Source organism: Pogona vitticeps, chromosome 5, assembly GCF_051106095.1.
Source record: "Pogona vitticeps strain Pit_001003342236 chromosome 5, PviZW2.1, whole genome shotgun sequence".
NCBI classification, from domain to species: Eukaryota; Metazoa; Chordata; class Lepidosauria; order Squamata; family Agamidae; genus Pogona; species Pogona vitticeps.
In genome coordinates this window covers 185,121,039-185,137,899 of record NC_135787.1, presented here as the reverse complement: position 1 = coordinate 185,137,899, position 16,861 = coordinate 185,121,039, and the positions used below count along the sequence as shown (strand labels likewise).

Sequence of the window (16,861 nt, the reverse complement as noted above, 5' to 3'; positions counted from 1 at the left end):
ACGACTTCCCGCATTCTTCTTTATCCTGGGGGCCTGAAACCTGTGGCGTTGGCAAGTTGATGTCTAAACATCTGGGAAGCGAAAGCTTCCCCACTGTTGTTTTATGCCAGTCTTTCAAATTCAGCAAGTAGAAGATATTTGCAGATTAAAGAAATTATGGTGCTGCTTCCTATTGGCCCATCTCTCCTGATATTAGGTATGCTGGGTTAGAGCCAAAGTTTCCTTTCCTCACGGAAGAAGCTTTTTGTGAGGAAGTGAAACTTTCTCCCATGGCAGCGGAAGAGTGGAATGTGTTTTTCTGTCAAAGAAAGACTGCTGAAGAAAATACAAGTTGTAGCTGTGTGGTCCATTCACAGAAAGAAGAGTCTGAGGGTGGGTAGCGTCTTTACTGGATCAATAAAAATTTACAAAACAGATGAGATTTTGACTTCTCCAGATTTCTCCCTCAGAGGTCCTAGCAATTCTGGTACCCCAGGACAAGCAGTACAAAATGAACCTTGTCATTCATGATGTGACACAAATATGTGGAGTAATTACAGCATTCAGTACCGTGCCATATGTTTTATAGATACGTTTCATTAGCATGTTTAGTCTTCTGCACCCAAGATTCAGTTGACTAGTAGTGCATTTAGACAACACCAAGCCTCAGACAGATTCTTGTCATCTCCTCTGCTGCCTTATTTTCTCAAGTTAAACCTTTTCTGAAGGTCTGAATTAGAGACTGGCTTAAACTGCTTCGTGCCGGGTTGTCGCAATTTGTAGGTGAGTCACAACAGGGTGCCACATAGTTCCTTCCCCCACCTCTCAGCCAGGATGCACTGCTCATCTCCTCCTCTTCCTGCAATCATCCACTCACAGCAGGAGTGTATGCCACCCTTCTCTGCCTCCTCAGGCAGCTGGCCACCCAAAGGCAGTACTGCTGGAATCCCTGCCCCGCCTCCTCATCTGAGTCTGAATATCTGTAGTCCATCTCTAGTCTGAATATCTATTTATTGCATCTGCTGCTTTGTCCCATCCTTCCAAAGAGCTCAGGATTGAGCCAACAGCATGATACTGCTGCAAAGGAAGCAAATGCAGTCTTAGGACACATTAAAATAAGTATAATCACCAAAACGGAAGTACTAACTCCACTTTATTGTGCACTAATCAGGCTACATCTTGATACTGTGTCTGTTTCTGGATCCACATTTTAAGAGCCAACTGGAGCACATGCCAAGCACAGGACCAAGAGGGTGAGAAGTCTCTTCATACTGAAGTCAGATGAGGATCTGTTGAAAGAGGAAGGTACATCAAGGGAATTCTCACAGCAAGCAAAGGGAGGGATCCTTTTTCAGTCCATGCGCCAAAACTGGTTTCAGAGAAGTTCTAGGAGGAGACATTCTGGAAGTGGGCAGTAATGGCCAAAGACTGGCACCCCCCAAAATACTGGCCTGTTTAATGTGAAGCTTTTGGTGCCAACAATCAAGCCTTAGGAGAGACGTATCAAGCTTTTCAAGTACAGCAGTGCCTCGCACAACGGGCGCCTCGTAGAGCGATGAATTCGCTCTACGAGGCCGGTTTTGCGATCGCAAATGCGATCGCAAAACGGTGCCTGCATAGGGCGAAAGTCGTAGAGTGAAGGTCAGTAAGCGGTTCGCTTACCAACCTTCTCTTTGTGACCAGCCGATCAGCTGTTAGGCGGCTTCAAAATGGCCACCGGAAGCCACAAAATGGCTGCGCACAGCGTTTTCGGACCCTCGTTCAGCGAGGGGAGGGCGCGAAAATGGCTGCCGGCCATCACAGAAACATTGCTGTACGGTGAGTAAAGCTGCTATTGGAATGCATTAAACTAAGTTTAATGCGTTCCAATGGCTTTTTTTGATCCGTACAGCGATGTTTTCACACAGCGAGGGTTAATCCAAAACGGATTAACCTCGTTGTGCGAGGCACCACTGTAAAATACAACCCATGCCATGGGCATTGTATACAAACCACACAGGGAGTGCCCCCAGATCGCTTTACACCTAAACCTGTGGAGAAAGTTCTCCCCTTAATGGAGCTTCCAATGGGAAATAAATTAGTTCTGGCCCATACCCCATTCCCCAGTGCTGATTTATTTAACTGGAAACAAGCTCTTCCACCATATCGAGAGGCCCTTCAGAAGTACCTAGACTTGATCAGTTGATTGGCCTGAAGCAGCAGCCCTCATAACCCAAGTTATTGATCCCAATCCTAATAAGCTTGCTGGGGCCCGCCTGCTGAAAGCGGCAAGAAATGCTGTGATTCATGGTCACAAACTAGGAGTGCCAAAGGCTGTGAAACCTTCACAGAGTATATTTGAGATTGTTTTAAAAAACCACGGAATCCCAAAATGAATTCCTGACGAGGCTCAAGGATGGTTTTCACCTTGATCTGGATTTGGAATCAACAGCCAGCTGTGCTACAGGTGCAGCCCCAAAAGCACCCAGCCATGTGTGGCTGCAGCCACTGAACTGCCCGAGTCCTGCAGCTGGTCTGGTCAGACAGCTATGCATCAGCTACACAAAAGCACTTTGCACATGTCTCTCTGCTGTCTGTCTACTCATTGTCTAAGATACAAGGGTGCTTCTGAGGAGAGATACCTGCTCAATAAAATGCTATGTACAACAACTCTGAGTCAAGTTTCTTTATTAGACAAGGTAGCTCGGGGCCATGCTCCTAGGGAAGGATATTGCAGGAAAAAAGGAGGGACACAAACCCTATTTTCATTGATAAGGATGGGAAGGAATGCATGGTTTGCCAATCATGAGCTGTGTGAATGGGATGACTCATGAGGCTGAGGGGGCTGGGAAGACACTGGTATGGATTCAGGCTGGTGCCCTAATCATCAGTCAGGAGGTAGGGGGTGGGCAAGATATCACTGGGATGGATACAAGCTGGCCCCATCAATCATGAGCCAAGAGGTGAGGGTGGGAGGGATTCAAATTGCCCCCCATCATGAACCAGGAGGTAAGCGGCAGGTGGATTGACAGTGGTAGGGATTCAAGCTGGCCCTCCAATCATAAGCCACAAATTTAGTATTGTAGAAGGGACCCAAGCTGCCCAATCATGAGTAAAAACAGAAGGAAGAGTCCAAGTGCAAACTCATCATTACCCAACCAGGAAGGAGAGCAGGAAGATGGACAGTGAAAGGGCCAGGCCTTGAACTGTGTAGAGTTGTGTAGAGTTGAGTCAGATGGACAACAGACTATAGGATCACTGGAAAGCACAGCCTAAGAATTCTTGCCTGAAGTATAACTTTACACAGCTCTAGTCACTAACCTTGCCACTAATCAAGAGCTAGGACAGGCGGAAGAGGGTAACTATTGACATACCACTGAAGACATAAGAGAAGATGTCACATGACCTCTGAGGTCACATGGTTGATGGAGCAACAGTGCTCTAAGCTCTTGACAGTTGGCCTTTTGCCCACTTGCTGCTTTCCTGCCTCAACAGCTATTGGGAGCAGAGTGAGTTAGAGAGACGTTGGCTTTTTCAAAATTACTTATATTTACCTTTCATCTGGGCTTAACCGTGGACTTTCTCAGCCATTCAGGTTCATAGTTGGTAGAGATGTACTCTGTATCAACAGACAGGATCGCTTCCTGTTTTGTCTATAGCTCTGGAAACTACATTAAGGCGTTGCCTGGGTAGTGTAGGTTGAAGGTGGTGAGGTCTGGCAGGGCAGTTGATGGGGTATTTTGAGAGGTTGCTGTTGTTTTTTTAATGGAGATAAATGGGTTTGTTAGGGGGCAGCCAGATGTAAGCTGGATTTCAATAACAGACTTCCCACACAGATGGGAAAGAGTAGCATTTGTGGGGATCCTTTTCTAGGTGCCCCCTGTCTGATGGAGCCGTGGGTGTAGTTGTTGGAAATGAAACAGAAATGTTTAATTTCTGAAACATTTGCCCATTCTGTGTGATTAATCTGTGTATTTCATCCCTAGCATTCATTAGATTGTATTCAGTTAATCTCCTTCCTTAGTAACCATAATTAGAAAAAAATGTTTATGTTGTTCAGAAATGAACAACAGACCTCTTTAGATATTGTTTCCCAGTCTGAAGGGTTCCAAAGATTATTGTGTCTGAAATATTTACCCATTTAATGTGTTAATATGCCAGGATGTATTGACTTGTTCAGCTTAATAGTTCTCTTTCTGGGTTGATTTCTCTTGTATTTATTTCCATATTCATAGTGTTAATTACTTGCTCAAAATTTAAAGAGATAGTGGTTTATAAATGTTAATACATATCACATAACTAGGTAAAACAACATATCTTATGGTTAGGCTCTGATCAGATAAGGGATCAAAACTCAATTTAGATTTATTTATTTTTTTTACTACCTTCTTTTCTCATACAGGCCAAGACACCGACCAGGTAAGAGATCAAAACTAATTTTGATTTATTTCTTCCTTTTCAACTGCCTTTCCTTCTTATACAGGCCAAGACACCAATCAGGTGTTTATTTTTTTCCATTTTCATTGCCTTCCCTCCTTATGCAGGTGAAGACATTGACCAGGTAATGAATCAAAACCAATTTGTGTTTACTTTTTTCCATTTTAAATGTTTTCCCTCCTTATTCAGGTAAAGACACTGACCAGATAAGAGATCAAAACTAATTTTGGTTGATTTCTTTCTTTTTAACTGCCTTCCCTCCTTATACAGGTAAAGACACTGACCAGGTAAGAGATCAAACCTAATTTTGGTTTATTTTTTCCATTTTTACCACCTTCCTTCATACAGGTAAAGACACCAACCAGGTAAGGGATCAAAACTAGTTTCAGTCTATTTTTTGCATTTTTACCACCTTTCCTCCTTATACAGCCCAAGACACCGACCAGGTAAGAGATCAAAACTGGTTTTGGTGTATTTGTTCCAGTTTTACTGCCTTCCCTCCTGTGCTGTGATTTCGTGTGTGTGTGTGTTTTGGTGTGTTTTTTCCCAGCCCCATCGCATTCCTCTGGGCCTGGATGTGTTTTTTTTTTGTTTGTTTGTTTGTTTGTTTGTTTGTTTTGGCGTGTTTGGTTTTTTTGCCCCAGAGCATTCCTATGGGGCTTCCAGTGTTTTATTTTTATTTAATTTTTTTATGGTATTTTTTCCCCAGCTGAAACGGATTAATGGGGTTTCTATGTATTCCTATGGGAAATGATGCTTCGACTTACAACCATTTCGAGTTATGCACATCTTCTAGAATAGATTATGGCCATATGTTGAGGCACCACTGTAGTGTGGTTGCTGACCTTGAGCCAGACATCCTGGAGAGTGAAATCAACTGGGCCTTAGAAAGTATGGCTAACAACAAGGCCAGTGGAGGTGATGGCATTCCAGCTGAACTGTTTAAAATTTTAAAAGATGCTGCTGCTAAGATGCTACACTCAATATGCCAGCAAGTTAGGAAAACCCGGCAGTGGCCAGAGGATTGGAAAAGAGCGGTCTACATCCCAATCCCAAAGAAGGGCAGTGCCAAAGAATGCTCCAACTACTGTACAGTTGCAGTTATTTCACACACTAGCAAGGTTCTGCTCAGATTGTTACCGCTGATCATATAGGTAAAAGGTAAAATGAATGGAAGAAGCAGTGCAGGAAGAATAATCAATTATTGGTTTGGATGCAACACAATATCATTCTTTAGAGTTGTTGCATGCATGGTCAGAATGGCCACAATGACTTCCAGCCTCTAATAGGAAACTGAATCTTCAATTGGATGTGTTGGAGTAAGATGTTCCTTGCTTAAAAATTGAATTTCCCTTTTTTTTCCTTTTTCAGTCTGCATTTGGTCCTGCCATTAGGCAGAAGGGGATGGGTGATTCAGAAGTCATATACTTTTTGTTTGTTCCTTGTTGGCCGTGGCTCTTCGGCCCCAGTGGCAGCAGTAAACAAGCAGCAGCAGGAAAGGAAAAGGAAAGGAAAAGAGGGAGGGAGGGAATGAGCAACAGACAATCAAGATGGATGGACGGACGGTACGAGCTCTCCGCAACAGGTTGCGAAAGGAGACAGGGGAGGGGAGCGCACATGAGAAGGCTGTTCTCTTGGCATCACCCCCTCCCACGTCATGTCTGGGCAGGGAGCAGAGGAGCGCCAGGTGGGAGGAAGGAGAAGCGTGTAGCCAGGTTGCGAGCAGGGCCCCTCCTTCACCTCAACCACAGAGAGGACGGGGCAACAGCACTAGCAGCCTCGGGTGACCCACGAAGAGTGGGGGGGAGAGAGACCTAAAAGCAGAAGCCCCGGTGGCGCCAAACCCCTGAGGGAGAAGACTGTCGGGCAGGGAGAGGGCTCCCCTTCTGGATGCGTGGGTGCTTCGGGAGGGCAGGTGGGACCCAGCCCCTATGAGGCGGGAAGGAAGCCCACCAAGTAGGTGCTGCCGCTTCTGCTCCTACTCCAGGTTGGGCTGAAATTAGAAGCCAGGCAAATTTTGAGAGTGGGTGGGCATGTCGTGCTTGTGGGTGGCCATGTTCCGCTCATGCGCACAAGCACAACATGCCCCTCTGCAAGTGCAACATACCCACCCATTAGCGCAGCACACCCCTCCGCAAGCCCAACATGCACCCCCATGCGCGCATGCGGGGGGGGGGAGAGATCTGTGTCCACAGCCCAATTAAAGGAAGACCACAGACCAGCACTGGGCCATGGACCGGGGGTTGATGACCCCTGGTATAGAGTACAATGGGATGCCAAGAGGGTAAGGTTCAGCAGGATGTTCTGAGGAGGCCCTTTCTTGTTGGAATGAGACCCAGACAGATAAATTCATAATAGGAACTGAAGAAGTGGCAGTCATTCTTGTCAAAGACATTTAATTTGCTTGCTAATTGTTACAGCATGTTATGGCGAGGGGGGCAGCGGTGGTGGGTTTAATTCATAGTGTCAGTTTCTTTTCCCCATTTGTCATCGTTGTCATTATCGCCATCATCTTTATGACTGGAGGATGTACAATAAATTTTAAAAAGACAATTCCTCTATGCCCAGAGGACAGGATCAAGAATTGACTTGAGATGCACAATAAGTAGGATGTTGAAGAGCACCGGGGGGGGGGGGGAGAATAAAAGCATAGAATCATTTGCCACCTTTGTTGGCATTGAATTAGCTGCTCCCTTTGATAAAACAGAAGAGAGTACATTCGTCTCTCTTGTTGATTTTTTTATTGTATGGTCTTGCGTGCTGCTTCTCTTATTTGTCCTTTTCTAAATGGGCTGGTGTCACTTCTTTTCACTCTCCCTTTCCCTTGTATTTTCTCTAAATATTTTCCACCACTTTTGTCTGACAGCTGTTGTTGTTGTCCTTGGGACAGGGTCCTCGAAACCTCAAAATCATTTTTCAGTGGCATTCCTTTATAGGACCCAGATTATGTCTGCGTTTCTCAGTAACCCCAGGCACATGGGATCACCAATATACATCTGTACCATGGTCCCGCAAAATCTGTGCAGCACGCTTGCCGATTTTCAAAATCCTGGGTAACTTTCAAGTTTGTCATTAAGGATCACATCCTATGTGAAAGAGTTTGTGGTTAGTTATACTGTAACCCTTAGTTACTGCCTGCATTTACAGTGTTTTCCCTGGAACACATCATCTCTTCAAAGTTACAAGCCTGAATAATAAGGCTGGTAAAGAAGTCCCACGTTTATCTCCTAATGATCAATCACAAAAAAAGGAAGTTCATTTACAATGAATTTGTAATAAATAAGGCAAGCTTGTGTCAGGATAAAGAGACATGTGCATCATCTAGTTTGGTCCTTTCCCTATTAAAAAAAGTAGTAGTGAGATTTTAATCAAACTGGAGGAATTATGTTGTCCCAGGACAATGTACTCAGTTGGCAGAGTAAGACATGCCATCTGCATCTATCAACATAAAGAATTCTACAGCATAGTCTTTCTTACTACCTCAGTAGTTTCTGATGTGAAGATAGGTGAGATCGTAGAGGGCGACGATTGGTCTTCTGGGTCTTGAAGTCATGAGGAATCCTAATATGAAACATTGGGGGCAAGCAAATTCTACCTAGTGGGAGTTCCTTGGTGGGATACATTTAGCACTTTTCTTTCAGAGATGCTCCCTCCAGGCATCTGTTTGTCACAGCATGTGATTTTTTTCCCCTGTGGAAACCCATCTCCGGGATGGAAAAGTAGACCATCATAAGGGATAAACATTCCCCTTAACATCTCATTTGACCTACAGTTTTCCTGTTTCCTCTAAAATCTCAGTGTTCTGTTGTTATCTCTTACTTCCAATCCAATGAAACACCTGAGGAAGGGGGGGGGGGATAAATTCACTTGCCTATTTACAGAGTCCTGGAATGTTACTAGAGAGGCCAAAAACCACATTTGTGGGCTATCTAGAAACTGTAGCCAAGATGGAGGAAGAGAGGTGCTATAAAAGCTGGAGGCAGCTGGCCAGTGGATCTAAAAAGAGGTGCCCAGCTTCTAAAATTCTTCCTAAAACTCTATTACAACTAAAGGTCAGTGCTGAAGGGTCACCATCAACATTATCTTTCAGCAATGGTAAAAATCTGTCATAAATGACTTTGTAAGGACGCCTTGTCTTGAACTCTCCTGCCCAGGTCAGCTCTACTATCGGGTGGAGTGAAACAATGGCTTCAGGTGGGAAATTCTGTAGGTAGCAGTAGTCTGTCACTCTTCTTCCCGAACCCCCAGTCATTCCCTTCTCTTGCAGCCCCTAAACCGGCCCTCAGCTCTCACCTGTTGTGGGAGCCACTGAGCCACTGCCATCTTTGCCATGATACTCAACTGCAAGTCCAGTCAGTTTCTGTACATGCATGAAGGAGGCCTCTATCTTGTCTGTTGCCTCAGGCAGCAAAATGCCTTTGACCAATCTGCTCACCACTATCACAGAGTTTTGGTTCTTGAACAGGTTCTTTCTACCCTACAGCGGTTGGCCACCCTCTAAACAGCCTATAAGCTTTGTTCCCCTGCCTGTTGCCTCACACACTTAGCACTGTAAGATGTGTGTGCTTTGGAGGATAAAATTGCATGAGGAGGGGAAAAATACACATTTGCTTCTGTACGTGATCTGAATCTTTGCTCCATGAATGGTAGTTCTGTGGATTAAAGCGGGGCAGAGGAACATGTATGCCATCTCGAGTTCTTTTGGAGGAGAGGTAGTAGCTAAATGTAAGTAACAATGATAATTATTTTAATAGCAATAGCAAAAACAATAAGTCTCCTGACTTGAGATGAGCATGGACAGCTGATTCAGTGGTTTGTCCTGGTTCGTTTCCCATTGCAACGGGGGTTCGGGGGTTCAGTGTCTCACCTCTTCTGCCAAGTGCCTATCGGGAAGCCGCATCCAAGATTCCCTGCCTTTCTTCCTCAACAAACCCCCATTGCACTGGTAAACAAACAGGGATGAACCACCAAACTGGCATGTCCACCTGAACTTTTGAACATATCCAAGACCTGATCATACCTTAGAGATGATCTGGAGTCGGAGAAGGGAAATGCAGCAGCCATCTTAAATCGGTTGGACTAATAATCCTGAATATATATTGTTGTTGTTTAGCCGTGTCCGACTCTTCGTGACCCCATGGACCAGAGCACGCCAGGCCCTCCTGTCTTCCACTGCCTCCCGGAGTTGAGTCAAATTCATGTTGATAGCTTCGGTGACACCGTCCAACCATCTCATCCTCTGCCGTCCCCTTCTCCTCTTGCCCTCACACTTTCCCAACATCAGGGTCTTTTCCAGGGAGCCTTCTCTTCTCACGAGATGGCCAAAGTATTGGAGCCTCAGCTTCAGGATCTGTCCTTCCAGGGAGCACTCAGGGTTGATTTCCTTAAGAATGGATAGGTTTGATCTCCTTGCAGTCCAGGGGGGCTCTCAAGAGCCTCCTCCAACACCACAATTCAAAAGCATCAATTCTTCGGCAGTCAGCCTTCTTTATAGGTCCAGCTCCCACTTCCATACATCGCTACTGGAAAAAAACATAGCTTTGACTATGCGGAATTTTGTTGGCAAGGTAATGTCACAAAGAAGATGTCAGTAAATTGAGCTTTGACCACTTATTTATAAACAAATATATTTTGCAGTGTTGCACTAAATATGTACTGCAGTGTTAAGAGACATCTGGCTGCCATGGTCTTTACATGATTACTTTGAACAGAGACAAGATTATAATCTGCTGAATCCAAAGCAGAGCCTTTGATCTCACACCTAAACAAAAGGCTGCCACTGACTGCATTCGCTCAGGGCAAAAACAGGAGGAACGAAAACCCTGCACTTCATGGTCTTGTTAATGGAGTTAAAGCAAAATATCCCGGTGGCTTTGGAGGGTGCCAGCTTTCAGATTAAGAAACAACAGCTACATCAACCATCTAAGCATTTTAAACAAGTGTTTGTGCTATGTTTTCTTTTTTGGGTTGAATCAACACAAATTCCAAGCCTTCAGTCAGGACACAAAGAGTCATGTAATGTGCAATTCCTGTATGTGACATCTCATTAGTTTTGACATTTGTCAACATTCAGTGCATGACAAGAAATAGCACTTAGCATTTCACAAATGACATGCAATGGTAGGTGGTCTACCACTGAGACAGTGATACACAAGTACATGCCCAGATCTTACCAACTGGTTTTCTTCTTAAGAGGTTTGATTCAAATCTCCTCTCCCTTATTCTCTAAAGAACTGGTAAGGATTTCCAATTGTGTTTTAAGGGCTCAATTAGTTCATTTTGAAGAAACTGAAATACAAGATTTTAAAAGGTCCATGTTTGTTTCAAATGGATGGAAGTCAGCAAAAACTCAACTAGACATTGATTTACCATATTCCTGCATTTTTGTCCAAATGTATCCTAAACTTATTACTTCTTGAGTGTATTATTATACATGGATTGCTTTCTTCACAATATCCTGTTGGATTACTGTAATGTGTACTGTACTGCAAAACAACCAACATGAATTTGACACAACTCCGGGAGGCAGTAGAAGATAGGAGGGCCTGGCGTGCTCTGGTCCATGGGGTCACAAAGAGTTGGACACGACTAAACGACTAAACGAATGAACGAACGAACGTTCAAGGTTTGAGGGGCTGCTTTTGAGGATGGCTTGGGAACTACTGCTATTACAAAATATGACTGCAAGAATTAATTTTAGTTAGAACTGGGCATTACAGACATACGATATTATGCCAATCCTGACTTGTCTGCAGGACTTTCTGATTCATTTCTGGCCTTATTTGGACCCAAAGACTTTTGACCCAGATAGTAGACAAACCATGTTCTTCCTTGAGTAGGAATGATTTAAGGTCATCTGCCTAGATGGTTCAGTGAGTTGAGTATCTGGCTGTGGAGCCAGAGGTTGGGGCTTCAGTTCCCCACTCTGGCTCCAGAAAGAAGAGCCAGTCTGTGTGGCCTTGGGCAAGCTGCACAGGTCCAGGGCACCTCCAGAAGAAGGGAAGGGTAACCCACTTTTGAGTATTGTCTACATGGAAAACTTTGAAAAGAGTAACAATAAGTCAAAATTGACTTCATGGCACATCATTATGATGATGATGATGATGATGATGATGATGATGATGATGATGATGATGATGATGATGATGATGATGATGATGATGATGGAATCTATACATTCTGCAAGTGACCATGAGTCTGAAACTCAGAGAGCAGTAACTAGGGACAGGATTTTTTAGGTTTCAGTCCCTTAGTTGTAGAATATTTTAGTTCACCTGCTGACTACGTTACTGGTCTTTCTACATCAGCCAAGAATTTTTCTTTTCTCCCAGGCTTTTACAGTATTGTTGCATTTCCTGTGTTTAAGGTCTATTACGTCATCTGTTTGTTGAAATTTTAAGTTTTGTCCCTGAGGGTCATTTGAGGTTTTTCTGTTTCCATTACATTAGAAAATGGCTGAAATCCCATTGCTTCGTGTGGTCAGTCCTAATAGTTTAATGGTCCATTAAGCCAGTGGAACTTACAGAGAAGCTGCCTCGCCAAATCCCCACTGATTCAATGGGTCTGCAATGGGTCAGCCACTGCCTCCCTAACTCTTTTGGTTTTTATGGTGTCCTACTGTTTTATTGAGTTGGATGAGATGGCTGGACAGTGTCATCGAAGCGACCAACATGAATTTGACCCAACTCCGGGAGGCAGTGGTAGACAGGAGGGCCTGGCGTGCTCTGGTCCATGGGGTCACGAAGAGTCGGACATGACTAAACGACTAAACAACAACTTTCTTGCAATAGATTATGTTATTGTTCTGCTTTGAATTCTGTTGCACAATACCATGTTTCCTCAAAAATAAGACAGGGTTTTATATTAATTTTTGCACCAAAAATGCATTAGAGCTTATTTTCAGGGGATGTTTTCCACACACACACACACACACACACACACACACCGATGCACAACAGTCTACATTCATTCAAATACAGTCCTGTCATCATCTTCTGGTTGCTGCACAAGGGTGGAGGGTGGAATTTCACTTAATTGGGGCTTATTTTGGGGGTAGGGCTTAAATTACGAGCATCCTGAAAAATCATACTAGGACTTATTTTCAGGTTAGGTCTTATTTTCGGGAAAACAGGGTACCTAGAAAAACATGGCACACACATGCACCGCACACATACGGAACAAATTCAGATGTGTTCTTAAGAACAACAAAACTGATAACTTTTGATGTTTCTTTAAAAAGTCTTAGATTGGGAATAAAAGGCCTAAGCAGCTGCTATTTGGGACTTGAGACTTTACCACAATAGTGAATATTTATTAAGCAAGATCTGTGATTTCTAAGACATCTTTTTCTCTTGACCCCTAAAGCTTCTCTGAACTTTGCATGGAGTTACATGCATAGAAAACGCCAAAGCCTGCAAAAATGAGATGTAGAAGCAGCATTTGGAATGCCAGCCTGCTGCGAAATGTTTCCTTCTTACTGCAATTGGAATATATATTTTTTAAAAGGTTGTTGAATGGAATTTGGCACGACAATAGTAGAACTTTGGGAAGCTATGAAAAGTTGGATATGTTGTTCAAAACAGCAGAGAAATGTTTTCACAGTTCTTAGCAAACGTAAGCCCAGCATCTGAGTCTAAGAAGTAAGGTGGGTTGACTGGCTCAGGATAGGACTCTTTTTACACTTTTCCCTTGAATTCCACAGGCTGGAGAAACACAGTTTTTGGTTATACAGTGATTCTCCCCAAACAAATAAACAAACAAACATTCAATAAACAACTAGTCAATAAATACTGTGCTGCTATTCTTCTGCTGGGTAGGTAGGGCCCATCGGCCTTGGAAGGCAGCCCATCTAGGAGAAGGAAACCTCCGATTTCAAACTTCCACTGCCTTGTGGTTCTATCCACTGATGGAAAAGGCTTCAGGAGATAACCTTGAGGCAAAATTCAGAGCTGGAGCTCCGGAGGTAGTTTGTTTTTTGGTGTATTTTTTTCCCATTTCCGATGGGTCTTGGGGAGTTTGCTTGCTTTTTGGAATTCCCCCCTTTCTGATGGGTATTGGGGGGTTTGTTTGTTTGTTGGTGCTTTGCTTTCACCCCCATTTCCGATGTGTCTTGCATGCTTTGCTTGCTTTGTGCTTTGCTTTTCCCCATTTCCGATGTGTCTTGCATGCTTCGCTTGCTTTTTTGCTTTGCTTTTTCCCCATTTCTGATGTGTCTTGCATGCTCTGCTTGCTTTGTCTTTACTTTGTTCCCCATTTCTGATGTGTCTTGCATGCTCTGCTTGCTTTTCTCCCCCCCCCCCTTGGCCGGAAGGGATTAATTGCATTTTCGATCGGTCTTGCAGTGTTTTTTGGTGAGGGTTTTGGTGATATTTTCCTTCGGCCGAAACAGATTAATTGCATTTCAGTGCATTCCTATGGGAAATGGTGCTTCGACTTATGACCATTTCAAGTTACGCCTATCTTCCAGAATGGATTAAGTTCGTAAATTGAGGCACCACTGTACTGCAAGCAGGGTGTGTCCTGCCAGGTCCTTCTCACCTAGAAAGTCAAAGGATGTGGGCAGTCCCATCAAATGGTCAGGCCTTCACTGGGATTTAGGCTTTGGTGTTTATCCCCAGGTCTTAAGGAATGGGGTCGGGTTTGAGCAGACCTACTATGGTGTGCCCCCTGGTGGCAGGCACATCCCTACTGCAGTGGGGCTGAGTGGGTTTACCTGGTAACAGCAGTCAGCCCTACAACGTGTTAGGAATCTGGAGCTGAATTTTCCACAAGGTCCTAACCTTATCTGTCCCATAGAGATGACTGGACAGCTCAGTGGTTGAGGTATCTGGCTGTAGGGCCAGAGGTTCAAATCCCTAGTGGGCCTCCTGTGAGTACAGCCAGCTTGTGTGGCCTTGGGCAAGCTGCACAGTCCTAAGGCACCCCTAGAGGAAAGGAACTGTAAACAATTTCTGGGTATTCTCTACCTGAAAAATTCTGAAAAGGGGCGTCATAAGTCAGAATTCACTTGAACGGCACGTGATTACTATTATTAGTCTATCCATTTGGGTTGCTGGAAGGATATAATGAGGCATGGGGTCATTGAGTGGAATGTGGTGTAGATAGATGTAATTAATACTTTAAAAAAATCTCCCCTCTCCAAGTTTTAAAAAGCAAAGCAAAAAAGCAAAGTGTAGACGTTGTCTAGAGGGGCAGGGTAAAAATTGAACAAACAAACAAACAAACAAACAAACAAACAAACAAACAAACAAACAAACAAACAAACAAATAAATAAATAAATAAATAAATAAATAAATAAATGAAGTGTGCTGCTTATATACCACCCCATAGCGGTTCAAGCACTCTCTGAGTGGTTTACAAGTTAATTATGCAGGTGACACATTCCCCCCCCTCCGCCCAGCAAGCTGGGTACTCATTTTACCAACCTCAGAAGGATAGAAGGCTGAGTCAACCTTGAGCCGGCTACCTGGGATTGAACCCCAGGTCGTGAGCATAGTTTTGGCTGCAGTACTGCAGTTTCACCACTGCGCCACGAGACTCTTGTTTTGAGTGATACTCTTGAAAATGTTGAGAAGTTATTTTTTTAAAGCAATAAATTACCAATACAGTTTAAGGTTCACAATCTCTTTTGCAGCTGTAAAAGGTAACTCATTGCATTGTTGTTTCTCAAAAATAACTAAAATGGTTATCTTTTTGTTGCATTTTAAAAGCCTGAATGTGAAAAGCCACTGGCTTACAAAGCAAAACACAGCCTCCTCCTTGTTTTCCCCTCAACACCACAGAGCACAAGGCAGTCAATGTATTTTTCCTACGTCTTCTTTAGTGAGCCAAAACCCATAATTATAAATTAACCAAAGTTCTAGTAATGCCACAACAGGAGTTAAGTATTTCTTTGTCAAGTTGCTCCCTTTGAAAAAGGAAATAATTACAAGTAATTTATTATGTTGCATCTGGTTATTTCCAAGCTGTTTACATTTTTCAAGAGAGACAAAAGGATCTAAAGCCGAGCCCATCAACTATTCCACAATCAATCCCTACAACAGCAACTAAAAACAGATTTTGTGTCTCTTCAGTTAAGAAAAGATTTCCTCAACGTGCATCACGCCATTTTTTGGAAAAAAATATATTTGCAAGGGGAGGTATTTAGGATTCTTTTTTCCTCCTTCAGCTCTAGAATACTTCTTTGGGCACTTGCTGATGTCAAGAACAAGCAAAGGGTGTCCGTCCTCCCCCCCATCTCCCCCCACCCCGCCACACAGCATAAGAAGAAATGTTTTGTATTTTTCTGGTGTGTTTTGCAAGCTGAATGATATGGGCCGTTCCAAAGAGGACAGTAATGAACATAACACCAAAACAAGACAAAACAAGGGCGTTCAGTTTGATCTTCTTTCTTTACCATGGTGGTCAGAGCCAGGCACATCCGTATCATTCACTTAATTGTCTTCTCCTTTTGAACGACAAAAAACTTTCCTTCTGACCCCAGCCGCCTCGGATGCTCTACCCCGAAGGAAGGTGGCCGCATCTCCGTTTTATCATAGTGTCCTTGGCAATTGTCGCTGCAGGTGCTCCTCCCTCCCTTCCCTTTCTTCATTTTTGCTATTTCTTTCTAACAGAAACATTTCATCCGTTTTGTTTTCAACTTGTCAAACGGTTCTGCCTCAATCTCGTACTGCTGAAGCAAGTTCTCCGATGCTTGAATTATTTTGGGGGACCTACCAGCCCAAGGTCTGTTATATCAAGGTTGAAATTAGGATACATTCTTTGGTTTCTGGAGAGAATTTAGTAGGTTTTGATCCTCAGAGGCAAATCCATAATGCTTCAGGTGGCAAGCTGAGGCCTCCTCCATCACTGAAGAGGCACCTTATCCAACTCCATGCCTGGATTGTAACCTTTTCTGTAAATGACTATCTCCATGCCCAACCCAGAATATGTAGGAGATAAAAAGACAAGATGGTACCCATCCCACACTTGAGAAGATTAATTGCAAGTTGCATTGTGGTCGCCAAAAAAAAACATTCCATCAAGGAAGGAAGGAAGGAAGGAAGGAAGGAAGGAAGGAAGGAAGGAAGGAAGGAAGGAAGGAAGGAAGGAAGGAAGGAAGGAAGGACGGAAGGAAGGAAGGAAGGACGGACGGACGGACGGACGGACGGACGGACGGACGGACGGACGGACGGACGGACGGACGGACAAGGGGCAAACTAGAAACAATATAGTGGCCATCTGGATTAATTCATGTAGATGCTGTCTCCGCAAGCCAGACTTTTTTTCATATGTGAAATGTGTAAATTAGTCATGACAGTGTGATTCTCTACTCATTTGTCAGTTCTAAAATGTAGGCCTTGTCTGTACTCCCAACTCCCCGCCTTTTGGTCCTTTGCTGTTAAAGAATAATATCGTATATCACTCTTGAGGGGAAGAAAGGAGTGGCGCTTCCCACAACTTGTGAAATACCACACATCTTTCAAA

At 43.8% G+C, this 16,861-nt stretch overlaps 1 long non-coding RNA gene across 1 annotated transcript; it reads right to left on the bottom strand.

The window, feature by feature from the left end:
- Nucleotides 1-1,115: 1,115 nt before the first annotated feature.
- On the bottom strand, nucleotides 1,116-9,503 carry LOC144583166 (uncharacterized). The gene is made up of 2 exons (XR_013536812.1): nucleotides 9,416-9,503; nucleotides 1,116-1,268 (listed from the first exon to the last, which is right to left on the bottom strand). It is a non-coding gene; the product is annotated as an uncharacterized LOC144583166 (long non-coding RNA).
- Nucleotides 9,504-16,861: the final 7,358 nt, after the last annotated feature.